At 49.7% G+C, this 21,893-nt stretch overlaps 1 long non-coding RNA gene across 3 annotated transcripts in view; it reads right to left on the minus strand.

Moving 5' to 3' along the window:
• LOC131482260 (uncharacterized) overlaps positions 1–21,893 on the minus strand; it is a 43,577-nt gene that overhangs the window by 4,200 nt on the left and 17,484 nt on the right. For 2 of the 3 annotated variants that reach the window (XR_009246837.1, XR_009246836.1), the window contains exon 2: positions 4,758–4,844. This is a non-coding gene — a long non-coding RNA (uncharacterized LOC131482260). Of the gene's footprint in view, positions 1–4,719; positions 4,845–21,893 lie in introns of all 3 variants that reach the window. The other variant, XR_009246838.1, reaches the window with a different exon arrangement.

Below are 21,893 nucleotides of genomic sequence, written 5' to 3' on the forward strand. Positions count from 1 at the left end.
GTGGCAGCTGGGTGGGCAAGTCCCACCCCTGTGCAGGGGCTTCAAGATCACTCCCAGCACACAGTCGAACTCAACATGAGCTGTCTCGTGGTGGTACACACATCCACGTCATGAGGCTGTCACTGAGTCACACCAGCTGGCCCCTGCCCCCGCCCCAGCCTGACCCCAGGCCCCATCTAGGCAGAGTGGCCGAGAGTCAGGTGGCAGCTATGGGCACCAGCTCCTTCCAGAGGAGTCCAGCTCCACCCCAGACCCATTGGTGGGCCCATGCCCTCCTTCAATATTTCTTTTAAAAAAATTTTTAAAGATGATTTATTTGAAAGATAAGAGGAGAGACCGAGAGAGAGATATCTTTCATCTGCTGATTCACTCCCCAAGTGGCTGTAACAGTTGAAACTGGGCCAATCCAAAGCCAACAGCTTCTTCCAGGTCTCCCATGTGTCTTCAGAGGTCCATTGATTTGGGCCATCCTCCACTGCTTTCCCAGGTGCATTAGCAGGGAGCTGGATCAGAAGCAGAGCAGCCAAAAACCAACCTGGAACCCACGTGGGATGCTGATATCACAGACAGCAGCTTTATGTGCTACTCTACAACGCCAGCCTCTCACCTCCCCAAGATTTCTTCCCCGGGCCACAGATTGCCCTACCCCTGTCCTGCCCTCCTCCCCTGTAAGTCTGCCGTGCGTGTGCTTGCATTTTCACCCTCAGCACCCACCCAAGCACTTGACCTCCATGTGATGACAAAGTGGTAACAGTGATGTCGACATAAGTGGATGGCAGAGCTTGCCAAGGAGGGACTTTGCAAAGAATTTCAGGTCAAGGTCACCCTTGCGTTCTCCCATCTCAGCCATCCAGGTCCCCATCTCAGTTCTGGCCTCACCACACTGAATCCCCCAGGCTCTGCTTCCCTGATTATCTCCGCTCCCAAACACCTGTTCTTCTCTTAGATAAAACACTTCACAGAGATCTTGATGTTTTCAAAAGGATTTATTTGAAAGGCAAAGTTATAGAAAGAGAAAGTGCTCCCATGTGGGTGCAGGGGCCCAAACACTTGGGCCACAGCCTCCATTGCTTTGCCCGGTGTGTTAGCAGGAAGTTGGATGGGAAGTGGGGAATCTGGGACTTGAGCTGGCTCCCATAGGGGATGCTAACCTCCCAGGCGGCTTGACTGGCTATGCCACAACCCTGACCCCCTGAGGACTTGATTTATGTCTTCTAAGTAAGGCATCATTTCCCATCCCTGCCCACACACACACACACACACACACACACACACACACACACACACACACACACACACCAGTAGCAGCAGTAAGGAACAGCTTGGAGTGGCTGATGCCCAGGTCTGCACCAGAGTGGACCGGAGAACCCCATACTGTCACAGGCTCCGTCAGTGGAGAAAAGGCTGGCCTTGGAAAAATGTGAGCAAGTTGGACTTTGCTCACCTGAGGGTGGACTTGGCCCAGTAATGAGGATGCCCTTTGCGTCTCCCATCATACTTTGGCATGCTTGGGTTCAAGTCCCAGCTCCACTCACAATTCCCACTCCTGCTAATGCACATCCTGGGAAGCAACAGTGATGACTCAGGCACGTGGCTCCTGCCAGCCATGTGGGAAACCTGGGCTGAGCTCCTGCATCTTGGCTTCAGCCTGGCTGGTGCAGGATTGACCCATAGGATGCAATATCAACCTCGCTCTCCCTCTCTGCTTAAAAAAAAAAAAAAGCTTGTTTTTTTGGGGGGTTAAGCATTTGGGCCATTCTCCACTGCTTTCCTAGGCCACAAGCAATGAGCTGGATGGGAAGTAGATCAGCCAGGACACAAATCTGTGCCCATATAGAATGTTGGTGCTTGCAAGCAGGGTGGTTACTCAATTGAGCTATCAAGCTGACCCCCAACCCATCCCAAAATGTTTAACTTCACAAAAGACCTTGCTTACTTGCTGAGCAGGTGGTGTGTTCAAGAAGCCACCTGCAAGGTCTGGAGCCTGTGGACCAGAAAAGGCCGCCAGCCTAGTGGTCAGCCAGCATCACCACCCGCAGTGACCTCCACCCACCTAGCTCCAGCTAGCTCTCTGTGGGCCTCGTCGCCCCGAGAAGCAAAGCCTGAGGAAAAGCCTATGTCTGCGGCTCCCGGGGTCAGGTTCAGGAACTCGCTTCCTTCGGAGGTGCCACTGAGGCTTTTGATGAAATCCAGCCTGCTCCTGTGGGTTTGATACATCCTCTGCTGTGGGTCTGCTCGGCCGGGCTGAGTTTCATGGAGGAAGCTGGTCGGCAGAGCTGGGTGTCCCTAGAGGCAGGCACTCCGTGGGACACCACAGAGGTGCCACACAGAGACGGGGCCAAGGTCTCCTCACCAAACAGCAATGTCAAATTCCACTGCAGGTGGACAGAGGTCCAGGGGCCAGAAGGTGTGAGACAGGGACCCCAGGAGTGCAGGACACGCTGGGCCCGAAGATGGCAGTCACAGATCTTTCATGAGGTGGGGTGAACCCCCAAAGGTGGCGGGATTTTCATTGAAATTGAAACAGTCTGATTGAAGGCCATTCGTGGGCTGTTCACTCTGAGATTAAGCAACGCCCTGGGAGAAGCTAAGGAAGCCTCGCTTTAACAAAAGAAACAGTACCTGGTTTAGCTGTGGTCCTTGCTGTACCTCCTTGGCAAAATCGGAAGGCAGCAACATTGATGAGTCTTTCTAACTACAAAGGAGGAAACAATGGCCTGAGAAGCCTTGAACTTGAGGTTCACATACAGTCTGTACTTGCCAATGACCCCTGGGGACGCAGCACTCTGCAGAGAAGGCTCCAGAAGCAAGGTCTGCGTTGGGCACCGAAGCATTCTCTGCCTTCTCTCTGAGAAGGATCCTGCGTCTCATCCTCTCTCGGCTTCTCTGCCCAACTTGTTCCCACCGCTCCCATGAAATCTCAGTTATGAAGCTGAAAGGGCAGAAACTTTCTTAGACCAGCATGGAACATGTTGTGCACAGACAGACACTGGGGCTTTGGCGAGCCAGGACCCCCGGCCAGGCCCGGGGGCTTCTACCCTCATTTCCACTCTGCCGCAGTCACTCCTGTGTCCTCACGTCTCACACTCAGTGCAGCCTCACAGGACACACATGTACACTCACCCTGTTTTGTAGCCCAACCTCCCAGCCCCTCCTCCTCACCTGCCAAGGCCATCGGCCTCCCTACCTTCCTGTCCCCTCTCCCTTCCTTCCCCTGTCCCCCCACAAGCTGCAAACCAAGGAGCAAAGCCAGGGTGTGGTCTGCTGGCGCTGATGGTGGATTCAGATTGTCATGCTCGGGCTGCCCCACTGGCTATGCGTGGGAAACAGTGGGTTCAGAGGTTACACACTTGGGAGAATCTTTCCTGGCAGGCATACCCCGCCCACCGCAGCTAAGCTTCTCACCTCTGGCTGGGGATGGGGTGGAGTGGGGCTGACCCAGCGCTGGCGAAGGAGTGTGGCACCCTCTAGCAAGAGTGGGCTGAGCCCCTCTGGGGCGCCCAGGGCGGCCAACCCTCTGCAGCTCTGAGCCTCCAGCTCCCCATTCTCTGGCCAGACCCAAAGTGCTCAGCTTTGCACCTGGCCTTTTAGCAACTGTATATCCCACGCCTGTGGCATGCACAGGCTCAGTCTCAGGCCTCAGCTAGACCCCTGCCAACTTGGGAGGGAACAGCTTGTTCCAGGGGGAGATGCACAGATCCCAAGCGTGAAGATCAAGGGAGACCCAGGAGACCAAGGGGCTTAGACCTCAGAGGCCCAGATGGCACCTAAGGGCCCTGGGAAAGTAGCCATGACGCAGCCCTACTCCAGCTTCACTCCACACAAACACAGAGCCGACGTCAGGAAGCCTTGAACCAAACATCTGTGCGACAGGTTCACGGTGCTTGCCGAAACAGGAGCACAGAGTGGCCCAAGGGGACCAGGAACCATGCCCAGCTGTGTAAGAGAGGATGCTCTCTGGGCAACGCAGCGCAAAGACGTCCCTCTGGGTCTGATGGAAACACTGGGGAAAAGTCGAGCAACAGGGACAAGGTGGCCTCTGTTCTCCCGTACTGACAAGGCGGCCTCCAGGAAGCTTCAGGGCCGTCTGGACTCAGCTCCAAAGCTTCAAGTCACCATTTGGCTGTACGGTCAAGACACCTCCATCTCACATCAGAGCCCCCAGGTCCAAATCCCTGACCCCAAGTCTTGTTTTCAGGATTTTATTAATGTAGGTCCGGGGGGACAGCAGTGATGGATCAAGTAATTGGGTCCCTGTCACCCCCACAGGAGACTTGAACTGAGTTTCCAGCTCCGGGCTGCAGCCCATCTCCCATGACACAGGCCATTGCTGGCACTGGGAAGATGAATAACAGTGCTCATTCCCCTCTGTCCGCTTCTTCTTCACCTTCTTGCCCAAATACTTTTCTTAAACATTCAAGACCAGCTCTGGTCTGATTTTTAAGTGTTCTGATCCAGCTCCCTGCTAATGAGCCTAGGAAAGCAGCAGAACATGGCCTCGGTGCTTGGGCCCTGCCACCCTTATGGGAAACCCAAATGGAGCTGCAGGCTCTTGGCTTCAGTCTGGCCCTGCCCCAGTTGTTGTGGTCATTAGTGGAGTGAAGCAATGGGTGGCAGAACTCTCTCTTGCTTGCTTTCTCTGGAACTCTGCATTTCAGACAACAAAGGCATCTCTTTTAAAATGCTCCATGAACTTCTTGAAGCCCCTGTATCACTCACAAAGAGCAGCACAGGCTTCCATCAGTTGGTTTTCTCACCTGAGAACTCACTTCCCAACATGAGGTGTGATCTCCTGCATGCCCATGTCCAGCGATGCTGGCAACGGTTTAAGCTCATTCAAAGTGCTGTAAAAAAGCCCTGAGAATACATGCGTGTGTTTTCACATATGTTAGAGTTTTCTTTGTAATGGTGGTGCCCACCTTGGGCACAGTGGCTTGTTGAAATAAGAAAACCCTCAGCAGGCAGGTCAAAATACAGTCTCCTAGCAGGCTGGGTAAAACAACAAATCCCAGTTTGGGTATAAAAGCTGCCAAAATTACAGGTGATACATTGAATCCAAGTCAAATGTGTAAGCATAACTGGGCTTCTGGAGAGCCATGTCTGCTTTTTTTTTTTTCGCCTCGCCTGTCTGCCATGTCTGCCATTGCTATTTGTGTTCTCATTCTGCAGAGAGACTGCTCAGCTGTGTAGTTGTGCATGCATTCCTAAGGATCACAAATCCCCATGAGCTAGATGGTGAAATGTGTGTGCATGTATATGAGAAATAAAGGTGGCTAGTGAGAATGACAATTTTACAGAATGTTAAAGAAAATTCTCCAACATAGGTAGTAGTCCTTGTAGCAGATTCGTCGAATGGCAAGCCTAAGGGCATTCACTGGTCTCAGGATTGGCCCAAAAGGCATTGTGGTCCAGCCAAAAAGCCATGAGAAAGCATTTCAGCTGTGGAAAGGCAGAACTTTGCTATGCAGAGTGTCCCTCCGTGAAGGACCTCTGTGGTCCATGGCCCAGGGCAAAGAGGCAGACCTCAAAGAGGCTGTGCTCTTCTCCTAAGGGAGGAGAGAACTTCCACCTTGTGCCTGGTGGCTTGGTCAAATGACTGAAGATGTTGAAGATTCAAGAGGCTTCCACAGCCTAGGCATCACATATTGAGAGCCTCAGGTGATCACGGACATCACATGTCACACACAGAGTTGATTTGTTAAATCAGAAGGACCTGTGGGCATGGCACGGTAGCCTAGCAGCTAAAGCTCTCACCTTGCAAGCACCGAGATCCGTATGGACACTGATTCTAATTCCAGCAGCTCTGCTTCCCATCCAGCTCCCTGCTTGTGGCCTGGGAAAGCAGTCGAGGACGGCCCAAAGCCTTGGGACTCTGCACCCACATGGGAGACCAGGAAAAGGCTCTGGGTTCCTGGCTTTGGACCGACACAGCTCCAGCCAATGCAGCTCTTGGGAAGTGAAGCAGCACATGGAAGAACTTCCCCTCTGTCTCTCCTACTCTCTGTAACCTGACTTTCCAATAAAAGTAAATAAGACTTTTAAAAAACAAAACCTTTGTCTTCAAAGTTGTGTTATTAGAATTAATAGTGAATCTGGCTCTCAGAGACTTTGCTTTAGTGTATTAAGTAAAAGATACTCTTATCTCATTAGTTGCTAAATTTTTACTTCTTTGTTATTATCATTATTATTACTTTAGGATGTAGTTCTATAGGCCCTGGGATTTCCCCTATCCCCTTCCCAAGTCCCTTGCCCTCCCCCAACTGAGTCCCACTCTATCATTGCTATGATTTAGTTCTCCATACACAGTCTCATGTCCATCATTGTGGGCACGCACATTGGCAGAGAGTCCAGCACACTGTTGTCAAGATATAGTTAACAGCTTCACTGAGAATCCGTCTTTGGAAGTAGAGATGCACACTGCATTGTATCCTCACATCTGGATATGACAGGCTCATTGCACAGTTACTGTACATCCCCTTAAATGAAAAGCCACAATACAAAATCAACAACATGAAGAAACATAGAAATTTACAATAACATGTTACTGAATAACTAATGTGTCACTGAAGAAATGAAAAAGAAAATCAAGAACCTTCTCGAAAAAAATGATGCTACTGCACTCTTTCAACTAAGAAAAAGAAGCTACTTCATGAAGCAGGCCACCACAGACAAGAAAGCAGCTAAAGACATTTCTGGGGCTGGTTGGGACTTGTAGAATAGGATTCCAGCATTTGGGTTAATAACCAAAACCTCTGACACCCCTTTTGACTCAGAGACTCAAGACCGGATAAAGTATATTATTAATTTTGATCAAATACAAAAGGCTCTGGTAGAATATGGTAATTTTCTCAGTGTCAAATCTCAATGTTCATGAGCAGCCAGCTCTCCAGGACACCAAGTTTATTCACATACGTGAAAGGGGGGATTCCACCTCAAATTAGTTGGAGCTCAATGGCAGGGGCCCTGCCAGGTGGTGTTGAATACACCTACTTAGTGAAATTACAGGGCATCCCAAGCGGGAGTTAGATTTATCAAGAATGAAACCTCCACCTTCTGAGTCTTCACAGGTTTACATGCAAGATGAGTAAAATCTCAAATACCTCTTCAAAAGGCAAAAAGATAAAGTCTTTGCTTTCTCACTCCTAAGGCTGCTGCACTTTCAGGCAGACATGTTTTACCTACTTCTCCTTGATCTTCTGTGGGAGCTGCTTTTCTTAGTGAGATCTTTTACAATATTAGAAGCTCCTGGCATGTTGCATGAAGCTACTTTTAAAAACCTCGCTGTTGCTTTAGGTAACTTGGCTTACACTCCAGTTTTACAGCAAGCACTCAAGTCTGTGGACACTGTGTTTAAAGTAGTAATGGCTAACAAATAGGCCTTCAAGCATTTACTCACAGAACAAGGAAGAACCTGTGCAGGGGTTCATGGAATCTGCCACCTGCCGGCATCTTCGCTGAAAAGAAACATTGAAAATCTTTATACTCAGGCCAGCTGGTTTTACAACCTGCACAAGGACAACCCATCAACACCCAACATTTGGGAAGTAATAAGTTATATTTCCTTCTTACATAGCTCTCCACTTGCAATTCCAATTTTGTTCCTGCTGATTAATAAACGCCTCTGTTTCAGAATCCAACAACCTTTCAAAGTAATAAGACCCTACGGGGAACACAGCTATTGGCAGTGACTAAAAACATTCTCCACCTCATAAAGACAGATCCATTAAATGAGATAGGAAGAGAGTTCTGAACCCATCATCAGAACCTGTGCCCCTAAGCAGCAGGAAGATAAGAATCTGCATCCTTCAGCAAACCTGAGAGTAAGGATCAGAAATCCCTAAGTGGGGAATGAGATGGTCTTAGGAAGCTAGCTCAACGTCATGAGTTTGGAAGTTACAACTCACCTGCCTGTGTAATACTTTCTGCCTACCTGTGAGTCAAATGAGGCTTACCTGGAAACTGGGGCAGGGTGAGCAGGTGGGCAGGAGGGAAGGTTTGCATAACCACTCCCATTTCAAGACCCTTAAAAGCTCAGCTAAAGGAGGAGCTCCAGCCCTCTTCATCGTGGGCTTTGTGGCTCATGCCTCATCTCTCTCCGCAAAGTATAACTTTTGATATGCGTGTGCATGCATGAAATGATCTCTAGAGTCAGGAAAATGAACATATCTGCCACACCCAAAGATCATTCTTCTTACATACTCATGTTTGCCCATCCCCAGGCAACTGTGGTCTCTTTTTGTCACCATGGGTTATTGTGCAATTTCTAGAATTTCAGGCAAATGCAATTATCCAGGATTGGTATAAGCTGAATTGTGCCACTCCCTCCAGAAAATCCATCTGTTGAAGTCGTAGCCCAGGAATCCCCAAATGTGCTGTATTTGATTTGAAAATAGGGTCTTTAATTTTAAAGAAAGATTTATTTTTATTGGAAAGGCAGATTTAAAGAGGAGAGACAGAGAGAAAGAGCACTCAATCTTTTACTCAATCTTCACTCCTCAAATAGCCACAACGGCTGGCACTGAGCCAGTCCGAAGCCAACAGCCAGGAGCTTCTTCCACACAGGTGCAGGGTCCCAAGGCTTTGGGCCGTCCTCGACTGCTTTCCCAGGCCACAAGCAGGGAGCTGCATGGGAAGTGGAGCAGTTGGGACATGAACCAGTGCCTGTGTGGGATCCCGGTACTGGAAGTAGAAGATTAGCTAATTGAGCCATCACTGTGGGCCCAGACTTATTTATTTATTGAAAGATGAAAGTATAGGGAGAGACAGAGAATAGTATCTTCCAACTGCTGGTTCATTCCCCAAATGGGCTGCAATGGCCAAACCTGAGCCAGGCTGAAGCCAGGAGCCTGGAGCTCCATCCTGGTCTCCCACATGGACCTATACAGTAGGGCCACCTTCCTCAGTTTCCCAGGCCATAAGCAAGGAGCTAAATGGGAAATGGAGCAGCTGAGCCAGGATCCAGGACTCGTTTATTATGTGGTGGCTTTACCCACCATGCCACAATGCCAGCCCCTCACCATGGTTTCAATTGGCACTCCCCTAACAAACTAATAACTTAGGATTTTTTTCGTGAGCATACTGGTCACCCTCTAAGCAAAATAAAAACTTCATGTGCTGTGCAAGGCCCTTTCGCAGCTTTTCCCTTGTGACTTCCAACCGAGGCAGGGGCTGAGGGGGGCAGAAGGGTACAGGCGGAAGAGCAAGTACAGGGCTCTCACTCAGAAAGGTGAGGAAGCACACAAGTGTGAGGGCAGAGTCGAGGCTGGCAAACCAGCAGAGGCATCCAGGTTCATGAAGAATCCCTCAACCAGCAGGCACAGCCAGGCAAGCAAGGCCAGTGGCTCAACTGGCCACAGGATTTTCACCCCAGGAGGGGTTCTCACTAGGCTACACTGGCCAGCGAGCGCAGAAAGTCGAACTTTGCCAAGCAGGAGAGGAGACGCACAAGCCCCAGGAAGAAGATGCAGGCAGAGGGATCGCACCTCAGACGCCACTTTCATTGAAACCGTTAACATAACAAAAGTAAAGTTCAAATCCCTCTGCTCACTTTTAAAGGAATTTTTTTAGTAATATTTTTTAAAGATGTACTTACTTTTATTGAAAAGACAGATAAACAGACAGCAGGAGACAGAGAGGAAAATCTTCCATCTGATGGTTCACTTGCTAAGCGGCCACAACGACAGTGCTGAGACAGTCCAAAGCCAGGAGCCCAGCACTTCTTCCAGGTCTCCCACATTGGTACAGGGTCCCAAGGCTTTGAGCCATCCTCGACTGTTTTCCCAGACCACATGCAGGGAGCTGGATGGGAAGTGGAGCTGCTGGGATTAGAAGCAGTGCTCATATGGGAACCTGGCACATTCAAGGCAAGGACTTTAGCCGCTAGGCTATCGTGCTGGCAATAATTTTAGAAATATTTATCCATTTAAATGAAAGGTGTAGTGACAGAGGGAGAGCGAGATCTTCCATTCACTGGCTCATTTCCAAATAGCCAATAGCCAGATCAAAGTATTGGTCCAGGAACCAGGACCCAATCCAGGTCTCCCACAAGGGTGTCTGGAGCCCAAGGGCTGATTTCCAGACAGGAAGGAATCTATATCAGAGATAGCACAAGACTGAAATCAGCTCCCAGCTCCCGTAGGGGACACTGGGTAACACAAACAATGGTCTAACCTATTGTCGCAATGCCTGCCCCATCTTAGAAATAACTGTTGAGAGTTTTCCTAATACATTGGATTAGTACATACAATATTACAATACAGTATTGCAATACAATATTACAAATATTTTCTACCAATGCTCTTGGTCTCTTAACAGTATCCTTCATAAAAAATAGAAGCTTTAAATTTTGATTGAGTCTGATTTTTTTCTATTTGTTCATCTGCCATTCTTTTAGTGCCATAGCTAAGAAATTTTTGCCTACCTTAAGTTTTTTTTTGTTGTTTCTAGAAGGCTCACATTTTCAGTTTTCCATTCAGGATTTTTTGAGTAATAGTCATTTTTCTATTTTCAAAGGATTGAGTCAAGGGTTTTACAATCGGGGACTCTGTTGAGTGAAATGACCATCCCTTTCCCACCAAACTGCCTTTGAACCATGTATGGCAATCTGTACAAGTTTAAGTCTGCGATGCCAGCATCCCAAATGGGTGCCAGTTCTAGATGTAGGTGCTTAACTTCCAATGCAACTCCCGCTTTAAAAAAATAAGGAGAAAATTTGGGGAGAATCAAGACAGCGGAATACGTTAAGGGCACATTTAAAAAGACAGAGACACATTGGCCAGTGTGAAGCAGAGAGGGCACATTCCAGGAAATAGGAGAGGATAGAATGACAGCAGAGGGGTACCTGGAGGCTGACAGACACAGGAAAGCAGCAAAAACAATGGTGTGGTGTTGCAGCGACTGATACACCAGCAGCACACATTCATGTTTGCCCATCCCCAGGCAACTGTGGTCTCTTTTAGTCACCATGGGTTATTGTGCAATTTCTAAAATTTCAGGCAAATGCAATTATCCAGGATTGGTATAAGCTGAATTGTGCCACTCCCTCCAGAAAATCCATCTGTTGAAGTCGTAGCCCCAAGAATCTCCAAATGTGCTGTATTCGTTTAAGGAAGCAAGGGCTATGGACAGTACTGCACATGCACTGAGCTGGGTGTGAACTCATTTCAGGCTCAGTGGACTGCAACAACATGGCACCCTACAGGTTCCACCCAAGATGGGTCCAGGTAACCCTCAGACCTGACAGTCAGCAGATCAAAAACTCTAGTAGTGGCACATCAGGCACCATTTCTTACAGTGTGGCAAATAATTTAAGACTGCAGGGGACAACAGTGAGCTGTTCATACGCTGAGCTCAGCAAGAACTCAATGAGCTCATTGCATTGCATTGCACTGGTCCCACAGGGAAAATAGTACCGACTGTGGCATTGTACGGGTCAAAAGAGGTCCATGTGGCCCTCAGAACTAACAATCAACAGGTTTCAACAAGATCAGCACCATCAACAACCTAGCTATATAGGACACCTGGTGGCTCCCTAATCCTGGGACCTGCTCCAACCAAAAGTGGAAGAAAGGTTGTACAGACAATGGTACAGCCTCAGCACAGTATCACAGGAGGTGGAGACTGGTGAGCCAGGAGTTGGGGCTACAGAGACCATGGTGGAAATCTAACATAAGAACCCAGACCTGGAACTCACTGGAGGCAGTGGCACAAGTGACTGCAAACAAAGAGCTGTGTACCAACCACAATAAGTAAAATTGAACTGTAGACCTGTGGGTGACAGAGCTTAGAAACCTGCCCCAAAGAGAAGAATCTGCTAACCAGAAGTGCAATGACCAAGAGCAAAAGAAGAGACAGAGGCACAATGAATATTACTGAAGACTTCCCAGCAAAGGAACAAAAGCCTTTGCCAACCTCACAGTTAACTGAGGAAGACATTGAGAAAATGGGGGACACAGAATTCAAAACACTTGTTATAAAGCTTCTTATCAACAACGAGAAGCATGTGATACAGGAGTTCAAGAAATTCAAGGAATATGTCACACAGGAATATGTCACAAATGAAAGCTGATATATCAGAAACTAAGAATACAGTGGAGCAAACTAAAAGTACAGTGGAGAGACTCCAAAATAGAATGAAGGAGGCAGAAGAAAGAATCTCAGAATTGGAAGATATTTTCTGTCACCAGGGGGAAACAAACAAAAAGCTGGAAGCAGGGCCCCGGCAGCATGGCCTAGTGGCTAAAGTCCTCGCCCTGAACGCGCCAGGATCCCATATGGGCGCCGGTTCTAATCCCGGCTGCTCCACTTCCCATCCAGCTCCCTGCTTGTGGTCTGGGAAAGCAGTCAAAGACAGCCCAAAGCCTTGGGACCCTGCACCCATGTGGGAGACCGGGAAAGAAACTCCTGGCTCCTGGCTTCGGATTGGCGCAGTACCAGCCATTGCGCTCACTTGGGGAGTGAATCATTGGATGGAAGATCTTCCTCTCTATCTCTCCTCCTCTATATATAACCTGCCTTTCCAATAAAAATAATAAATCTTTAAAAAAAAAAGCTGGAAGCAGAGCTGGGTCAAGCTAAAAAATGTGTTCAAGAATTGAAAGACACTATTAAAAAATAAATAAATGAAAGATAATATGGAAGGCCAAATATAGGAGTTATGGGATTCCCAGTAGGTGCAGAAGGAGAAGCTGGGATTAAAGGTGTATTCATTGAAATAATAAGGGAAATTTTCCCTAATCTAGAGAAAGAATTGGGAAACAACATCCAGGAGGGACACAGAACTCCCAACCAAAAGCAATCTTCACCACAACACATGATCATCAAGCTCTCTTCAATCGAACATAAGGAAAACATCCTTAAATGTGTATGTGAGAAAAAAATCAATCGACACATAAAGGAATGCCAATTATATTTATAGGAGACCTCTCACAGGAAACTCTACAGGCCAGAAGGAAATGGAGTGACATATTCCAGATTCTAAGAGCAAAAAAATGTCGACCCAGGATAGCGTACCCAGCAAAACTTTCCTTTGTCTTTGAAAATAAAACAAAATTCTTCTACAGTCAAGAAAAGTTAAAAGAATATGCCTCTTCCAAAGCTGCCCTACAAATGGTACTTACACATGTTCTCTTGACAGAGAAGAGGAATTAGTGCCCACCAAAACCAAAGCAAATGTGAAGAACATCCCAGTAAAATAACAACAGACTAAATCAATGAACGACTCATTGCTAGAATGACAGGACCAAATTATCACCCATTCATAATGATCCTGAATGTAAATGGCTTAAATTCATCAATCAAACTTCATGGATTAGCAGACTAGATTAAAAAAAAACAAAACTCATCGATTTGTCACCTACGGGAGACATATTTCACCAAGAAAGATCAACGGAAACTATATCTCTTGGATTTTAATGTTTTTGTTTCTTAGTTTCATCTCATCAAAACACTTTCTTCTGATTAAACTCTTCGATGACTCATAAGTCTTGCAGTAGCATCATTTTCTTCAAGAAGGTTCTTGATTTTCTTTTTCATTTCTTCAGTGACACATTAGTCATTCAGTAGCATGTTATTTAACTTCATGGCATTGTAAATTTCTTTTTTTTCTTCCTGTTGTTTATTTTGTATTGTGGCTTTTCTTTTAAAGGGATGTACAGTAACTGTGTTATAGAGACTATCACATCCAGATGTGAGGATACAATGCAGTGTGCATCTCCACTTCCAGACAAAGATGGATTCTCAGTGAATCTGTTAACTATATCTTTTTTTTTTTCAGAGTTTCCCTGATATTTTCTTTTTCTTTAATTTATTTTTCCTTTATTTTTGACAATCTTTACACAGTTAATCAGGGTAAAAAGGTCCAAGGGCTACAGAAAAGCAGGTAAGACCATCATTTCCATATTGTTTCCTTCATGTGTAAAGGGAGGTATTTAGGGCAAAGGCCCACCCAATTTCCCACCCTCCCCAGGTCCCAGATGTAAGGCATGCTCCGAGGTTCTTGCTCAAGTGGTTTTGATAGTTCACCAGTTATGAATCACTGCCAATCTCGCCACTCCAAGTACTATGAGGTCTTTGAAGAATCCGCTGGTTGACATAGTCCATCATAGAGTCTCCATTTTCCCAGTATTTCGCTGCCAACATATAGCTAAGGTGGTTGATTGACCTGTTTTGTCTTCTGTCTCTCATGGTTAGAGTTCTGAGTCCAGCATTTTGATTGGGGAGGTCCCCAAAGAAACTTTGTCTGAGGTGATTCCAGACCAGATTCTTGCATGTACTAGCAAGTACAGGGCCCGGCACAGTCCATCGCCCTGATCAGCTAGCTGGTGGTTGCAATCGTTGGGTTGGTTCTGTTTTCAGCCCCGACTTCCACTGGAACCAATGGGTGTTGCAATCCAGCCTGGTTCTGCCCAGCACATATTTGGCCCTCGCATAAACCAGTGGAAGCTGCAGCCTAGTTGGAGCGATCCACAATAACCCACACCAGGCCTACCCTCTACCCTGGTTTGCCAGTATGTGTAGCAGTCTAGTCCAGTCTATCCCACACCCCATTCGGCTCTCGTACATGTCAATGGGTATTAAAGCTTTGTTCCATCTAACCAGCTCCACTATGCAGCCCACACAGATGCTGCTGGGTATCTGTCTAGCCACCCCAGCCCCTGTCCTAGTTTTCATGCCCTCCCGTGGGAGTGGTAACCCAAGAGGGAGGAGCCCATTATTTCCCCCCTAGGCCTCTCCCACTCCCAGATTATGCACTCTCCAGGTGGTTCTGTGGTTTGACTTGATAGAATTAGAACCCAGTGCCAGCTTCTGCCAGCTGATGCTGTGGCTATGCCCAAACAACACTCACCCACTCTAATTTTGTTTGCACCAGTAGGAACAATCAGCCCAGCCTGGCTTTTCCCTGATCTAGTCCACATGAGGCACACAGGTGTTGCAGCCCTGCTCAGTCTGGTCTGCCCCCATCCCAGCTCGTGCTCTCCAGTGGGAGTAGCTGTCCAGCAAGGGAACCCTGCCATATTCCCTCGGCTGGCTCTGCCCCCTCCATTCCTGGTTCTCATGCATGCTGGTTGGGTGTTGTGGTCACATCCGGTACAGCCAACCTCACCTTGGCATTCTGTATTGTGCACTAGTTTTTGTTGCGACTGAACCTGGCTCAACCCATACTGTTCTGGTGCTTGGATTTGCCAGTGGATGACATGAACTGATTCAGCCTGGTCTGCCCCCAACCCATGCCAAATGTATGCCAGTGGGTAACTTCCCATGGCCTGTTCTGGGCTGTTTCCTATCATGCTTCTTGCGCTTACCTGCCAGGTCTGTGTCCTGCCAGCGGAGTTGCCCAGGCTCCTCCATCAGAACCTCTCTCAATGCCAGATTTTGCGCATACCAGTGGGTCCATGAGCCAGCCCTATTCAGCTCACCTCTTGTCCTAGCAGGAACAGTGGCTTTTCCTGACTGGCCTTCAACCCAAACTGGTCCTTGCTGTTGGATGTTTCAGCCCAGCCATGGCTCGTCCATACCCACATATGGCTCACACATGGCTCAGTAGGAGTTGAGACCTTGCCTAGTCCATCCCACATCTACCCTGGTCCTCCAGGACACCAGAGGATGTTGGAGTCTGGCCCGGCTCAGTGCATCCAATCCCAGTCCACACTTGTGCCAAGGGAGACTACAACCATATCCTAATCAGAACACAGCCCCGGTTCCAGCACACGCGCCCCTTGGTGGGAACCTCAACCCAGCTGGGGTTGTCCCCTGAGCTCCCAACCAGGGCTGTTCCCAGCCATAGATCACGTGCATGCCAGTGGTTGCTCTGACTCAGCTTGGCTCAGCCCCTCACCTGTCCCGACCTCTGCCTTAGACACTGTGGCTTAGCGTTCCTGGCTCCCGCAGACCAGTAGGTATATGAGCCTAGCTCAGCATTACCTGTGCTCCATCCTGGTCTCTAGTTTTGCTTGTGGGCTAAGGTTTGCTCAGTCCTGCCCGGTCCACCCTGTTCCATTACCAATTGACACATTAGCCAGCTGTTGGAGCTACTTTGCCCAGCTCGTCCAACTCCCAGGTCTGGACCACATGTTCACCAGCGGGAGCTATGACTCGGCAAAAGAGTTTCCCAAGTTCCTCCACTTGATCCACTCCCAGACCCAGTTCTCATACATGCCATTGGGTTTAGGCCAGGTTCTGGCAAAGTCTGGCCTTCCATTTGACCTTGTATGAGCTGGTGAACGTTGCAGCCCAGCCCACCCCACACCCTATTCAGGATGCACATTTGGGTGCTGCTGCCTTGACCAGTCCAGACTGTTGTGGGTTCCTTTACCTGTGATTGATGGCAGGCTCCTTGGTCACACCTAGCTTAGTCTGTCACCATTCCAACTTCTGAGCTAACCAATGGGGCTAGAATTTCTACAGGGTTTGGCCCACAAATACCCCACAGAATCTACCCCCAGATACGGTTCTCGAGTGCTAGTTAATGTAATGGCCCTGCTTAATGTGACCCATCTCCTGATCCATCATCATGTCAGGTAACAGGATATGATTCTGATGGACAAGCCCCAAGCCATAGCTTTTGCATGGACTGGTATTTGGTGGTCAGCATTGTTCAATGATTACAGGTTCTACAAAGGAAGAGTTACTGTCTTTAGGATTGATTCACGTCCCAGAAACATAGTGGGTTCAACCTGGAGCTACCTAGGCAGCAATTCAAAGAAGCAAAAGCCAAGAGGTCCAGGCCAGGCGGCCAGCAGGCGGAGCCTGGCACCAAATGGAGCACCGGCTGCCCGGGGACAGCTCACCATGTGCACATGGTGGCTGTCTTCTGGCATCCAGGCTTGAGACACCCCATCCTGAGACCCACTCTGTTAACTATATCTTCACAAGAGTATGTTGAACTCTGCCATTGTGCATGCCCGCAATGATGGACATGTGACTGTGTATGGAGAACTATACCATAGCAATGATAGAGTGGAACTCAGTGTTGAGGAGAGGGACTAGGAAGGGGATAAGGAAAATCCCAGGACTTATGGAACTGTATCATAAAATGATAAGAATAAAAATATGTAAAATCATAAAAAAAGAATCTGTCATTCACATTAGCTTGGGTGTATTTCCAGGCTTTCCGTTTCATTCCATTGATCTATTTGTCTTCAGGCCAGTGTCACAGCCCTGTAGCTTTGCATCCAGTCTTGAAATCTGGAGGGCTGAAGTCTTCATCGTGGTGTGGCTCCTCCAGTCCAGAGCCATTGACTTGGTCCTCTGCATTGTCCATTAGCATTTTAGAATGTTTGTCAAGGTCTACCCCTCCCCCATCTTCGCCCACCCCCTCCCCCAAAAAAAGGCTTGCTGTGATTCTGATTGGGATTCCATAAAATCTACATGTTACTGTCAGAGAGACTCAATACCCTAAACAGTAGTTTTAAAATTGAGGTAGAATTTACGTACCTAAAATTTACCACTGTAAAGGGCACAGCTCCCTGGCTTTTTGTACATTCTCTGGGTTACATAAATATCAGGATATTTTCATCAACACCCCCCATGCCCACTGACGTCACTACTGCCCTCCTTCCCCCTCCCCCCCAGGCCTTGGCAGACACCACTCTGCCCTCTGCCTCCTGGGAGTTACGTTTTCTGGACAACTCATGGAAATGGAATCGTCCAACAGGTAGCCTCTTGCTTCCGGTGATGCTCTCAAGGTTCTCCTAGGTCATCTCAGGCATCTTAGCAATACTGAATTTAAAGCGCTGAAACAAATGGAGAGCTACCCCACCCGAGACACTGCAGAAACAGCATGCTAGACAGAAATTCCGGAGGTCAGCTTCTAGAAGCTGCGTGGGGCCGGCTGGCTGGAGCCAGCGTAACCAGAACTGACTGGAAACTTAGAGACGGGTAGGTCTGGAGGCTGCAAATAGCCCCTTTTCCCACCCCTGGGCTGGCTGGCCAACCCATCTGGTGTCTGCATGACCCGGCAAGATGCACTGATGCATCAGAAGCAGCAGAGGTCAGTGTCCTCGGCGGAGGCCTCCAGCCATACAGTGGATGCCAGAGGTCAAGGCGAAGTGGGGTAGAACTGTCCTCTGGTCGCCCTGCCGACTCCTGACAGCGCCCCGCCTTGTCTACCACCTCCATATAGCCATGGCTCTGATCCCTGTCCCTCCAGGTTATCTGTTTGCTTTCCCCCACCTCCAATCCTTTCTGGATAAGCCCTGGGGTGCTCACCTGGGATTCCCAGAGGAACTGTGCCCTCTCTCTCTCTGGCTGCCCCCGCCCCCAAGGTGACTAACTCCTGCCTGGTTTACTTGGGACTTTTTTCGGTTTCAGCATAGACAGTCTCACAGTGCTGCCCGGTAAGCTGGGATGCTGGGTCACGTGGCAGGGTAGGCAGCTGATTCAGGGTCACTCCCCCATCACCTAGGTGTTCCCTCCTGCCGGCCTGTGACGCTCACCTATCCTCACCTGGAACCCGAGAGGGGGCGGTACTGAATTGTGTGTAACCACTCCCTTCGCAAGCCCCCGCATGACAGGGAGGGTCACGTGCTTCCGTCGCTCCAGCACTCTGACTCTTGGCCTCCCTGGTACCTGCTTGCTCTCTGGCTTCCCAAGCACAGACTGAGGACAGGCGGCCCTGAGCACGGCCCCTGTGTGAATGTATTCCTCACCCTGTGTTCACTGCTTGGGTGGGACAGTGAAGATGCCAATGCTAAGATGCTTTGTATCTCTAATGTGTGTACTATCAGGAGTTCCAGGAGGGGTGAGGCCTGGCAGTGATGGAGTGTGGGCAGAGAAGCCAGGGCAAGGTGAATGTCTGCAGCTTTGTGAGTGTGTCCAGGTTATTCGTTGCAAGTCTCTTAGGATAACTTATATTGCTGGGGAAGCTGGGATATAGGTCTGCAGTTTTTAACTGATGGACTGCAAGGTAATGACCATTTATTCCTCTTGGGTTTCTGAATGACTTGATTGCTTTATGGACTTGTGATTTGCTATTTCTAGTGGGTCCTGTTATCACCAGGCTTGGTTAATAAAGACTCCGTAATAAACCCTAGGTTTGTCTGGTGTGATCTTGCTCACACCCCACAACAGGTCACACTCCCTGCCTACCCTCCTCCCCACTTAAAAAACAGTGTGCACGAAAGCAAGCTAAGACAAGGTAACACCAGGGATCGGCGTTGTGGCACGGCAGATTAAGCTCTGGCAGCCCATATCAGAGAGCAGGCTTGAGTCCAGCTGCTCCGCTTCTGACCCAGCTCTCTGCTGACGCACGGGGAAGGCAACAGAAGAGGCCAACGTGTTTGAGGCCCTGCACCCCATGGGAGACCTGGGTGGAGCTCTGACTCCCAGCTTGAGCCCAGTCCTGAGTGAACCAGGAAAGCAGGCATGCACTTCCCGGAGAAAGAAGCTACAACCCACAGAAGCACAAATTCATTCCAATTTCATTGCCGACTGCATTTGGATTTTTTTTAAAAGTTTGATTCTTTAGGTAAGAAGAAAATTACCACTGTGAGAGTCTCTGTTGAGTTCTGGCCTCTGTCTGGGCTGCACACTGCCTGGACTCCGAGCCTCCCCCCTCCTGGGCCGGGATACAGAGGGACAGCCGGGGTCACAGCCATGGCAGCCCCGCCGCCCACCGCCCAGTGGCCCTGGTCCTCGGCACTGAACAAGCAGCCGCTACAAGCCCCGCAGAAGGCACTGGTAACAGCTTTTCCCAGTTTCCTGAGGAAACATTCTGCTCCCTACTGCGGGAATTACGAATACCTTGGCCGTGGAGGAAGAAATCTGTTCCCAGGCAGACTTCTCTTTCCTTTTTTTTCCCTGTCACCTAGGCACTCACATTGTTGTTGGATTGTTTTTCTGGGCTCAGAGCATTCCCAGCTCAGAATATTCCCTCGCAGCCATCACTTGGCCACTTTCTAGCCAGAATTCACTCAGCCATCTCATTCTCCCGCTCCTCCACGCCAGCCCCCCGCCAGCAGGCCTGGAGCCATAGGCAGGTGATCCGGAGACCCGCCAAGGCAGCTGCAGGAAGAGGGGCAGCCACCTCAGAGCACCAGGCGAGGACTGCCACCCCAGGCCCCACTGTGTGACATTTAACCCCTGCCTCCCCTGGCTGCTAGCTTTCTGCTTTCTTCCCCATCAGGTATCAGAGCCTGTGCACAGATGGTTTGGTTTAGAGAAAATATGAAGCCAAGCTTATTAAAAAGAAGCAATAAAGGAAGAAAGCAAGCAAAAGACAAAGGAGAGGAGCAGAGACACAGGGTGGGACAGCACCCACCCACCCACACACACACCCCTCACTCAGGGGTGCAAACAAGGGGCTGGGACACCACCCCTCACCCCTTGCCCGTATCTACAGAGCTCTGCAGGAGGTGGCAACAACCCCACCCTGCAGGTTAGACTAACCCAATCTCCTGTAGAAAAACACCACCCTGCACGGGCCCCTTGCTGGCTCCCGTCCCACGCATGTTGTGACACCCTGGAAACCGAGTTCAGGACTGGAAGAGGCAGGTGCCCGTGTCCCTGGGGGAGGCCTCCACCAAGCAGTGGCCACCACTCCACACAGGTCAGGGGAGGCAGGATGAACAACCTGGGAGGGCTCTCTGGAGTAAGAGGCACGGAGAGCTGAAGTGTCAGGTACAGAGAGGACTATGGCAGAGGGCAGGGGCTTGGCCCAGGAGCTGGAAGTGGGCTGCTGACTGCTCCCAGGAGTCCCCAGGGCTTCCTGAGAGGGTGGGCTCAGGGCTGCACTCCAGGTCGCAGCACTTAAGCTCTAGGGGCAGCCCCTAACCACACACTCACCCCTGCCTGAGGCAAGAGGTCCATGCAGAGGGAAAGGTGCCCTCTCCCTCTGAGAGGCCCAAAGGCCAAGTGCAACACAGGTGCACACAGAGGATGAAGAAACACCAGAGAGGGCCAGTGTCGTGGCAGAGGGAACCGGGTCGCCACTTCCAGCACCAGCATGGGCTCAGGTCCCTGCTCTGCTTGCAATCCAGCCTCCTGCTGATGCACCGGGGAAGGCGGTGGAAGATGGCTCAAGATGGACAAGCACGAGGGCCCCTGCCACCCATGCAGGAGACCTGGACAGAGCACCTGGCTCCCGGTTTTGGCTCAGCCTCGCCCTGGCATTTGGGGGAATGAACCAGCAGATGGAAGATTCTCACACGCTTGCTCATTCACTCTGCCTTCCAAATAAATGAGTAAATACTTTAGAAATAATCATAAAGAGACCCGGCTCACATACCTGGGACTGGAACAAAGGTCTGCAGGGAGTGGGCACGGCTTCTGTTCTCACCGCAACTAAACTGACAGGGACAAGCTTCACAGGGAAGAGGGCCACGGAGGAGACATGAGGCAGACCCCCTGACCGGCCCCCCATGGGCAAGGCTGTGGTCTCAGGTGGAGCTCCCCAGGCGAGGCCCTGTCACCTGCATGGCAGGCAGAAGTGCAGCAATGCTCGATGTTTCCTTGCCTCGCTCTGTTCATCCTGAGTGTACTACCATGGTGATGAGAATCCTGCATCAGGCTTGGGTGGTGCGTCCCTCGCTTTGCTTCCTCAAGCAGGTGTTTTTCTCCGTCCAAAGCAGCGGTCCACACAGAACTGGAAATTGTAAGAACCAGTGCCTGGGAATTACCAGGACCACCACCCTGTGCAGCAGCAGACACCTCAGCAGGCCTGGGAACCTAGGGCACAGGGTGCTGAGCCAGCAGCGCTAGGCCCGGGGACACGGTCACCATCAGGCCAGAGCAGCTGGAAACCTTGCCATGGCCCAGTGAGGCACCAAAATGGGATGGAGGGGCTGTGGAGAGAGTGGGCTGCCACAGGCATCCTGCAGGAGATGTGAGAGCCTCTGGGGGAGTGCATAAAGTTATGCTTCTGGAGACACCCCAGTCAAAATGATGCTCAGAGGTCT

Source organism: Ochotona princeps, chromosome 2 (assembly GCF_030435755.1).
Source record: "Ochotona princeps isolate mOchPri1 chromosome 2, mOchPri1.hap1, whole genome shotgun sequence".
Classification (NCBI taxonomy): domain Eukaryota; kingdom Metazoa; phylum Chordata; class Mammalia; order Lagomorpha; family Ochotonidae; genus Ochotona; species Ochotona princeps.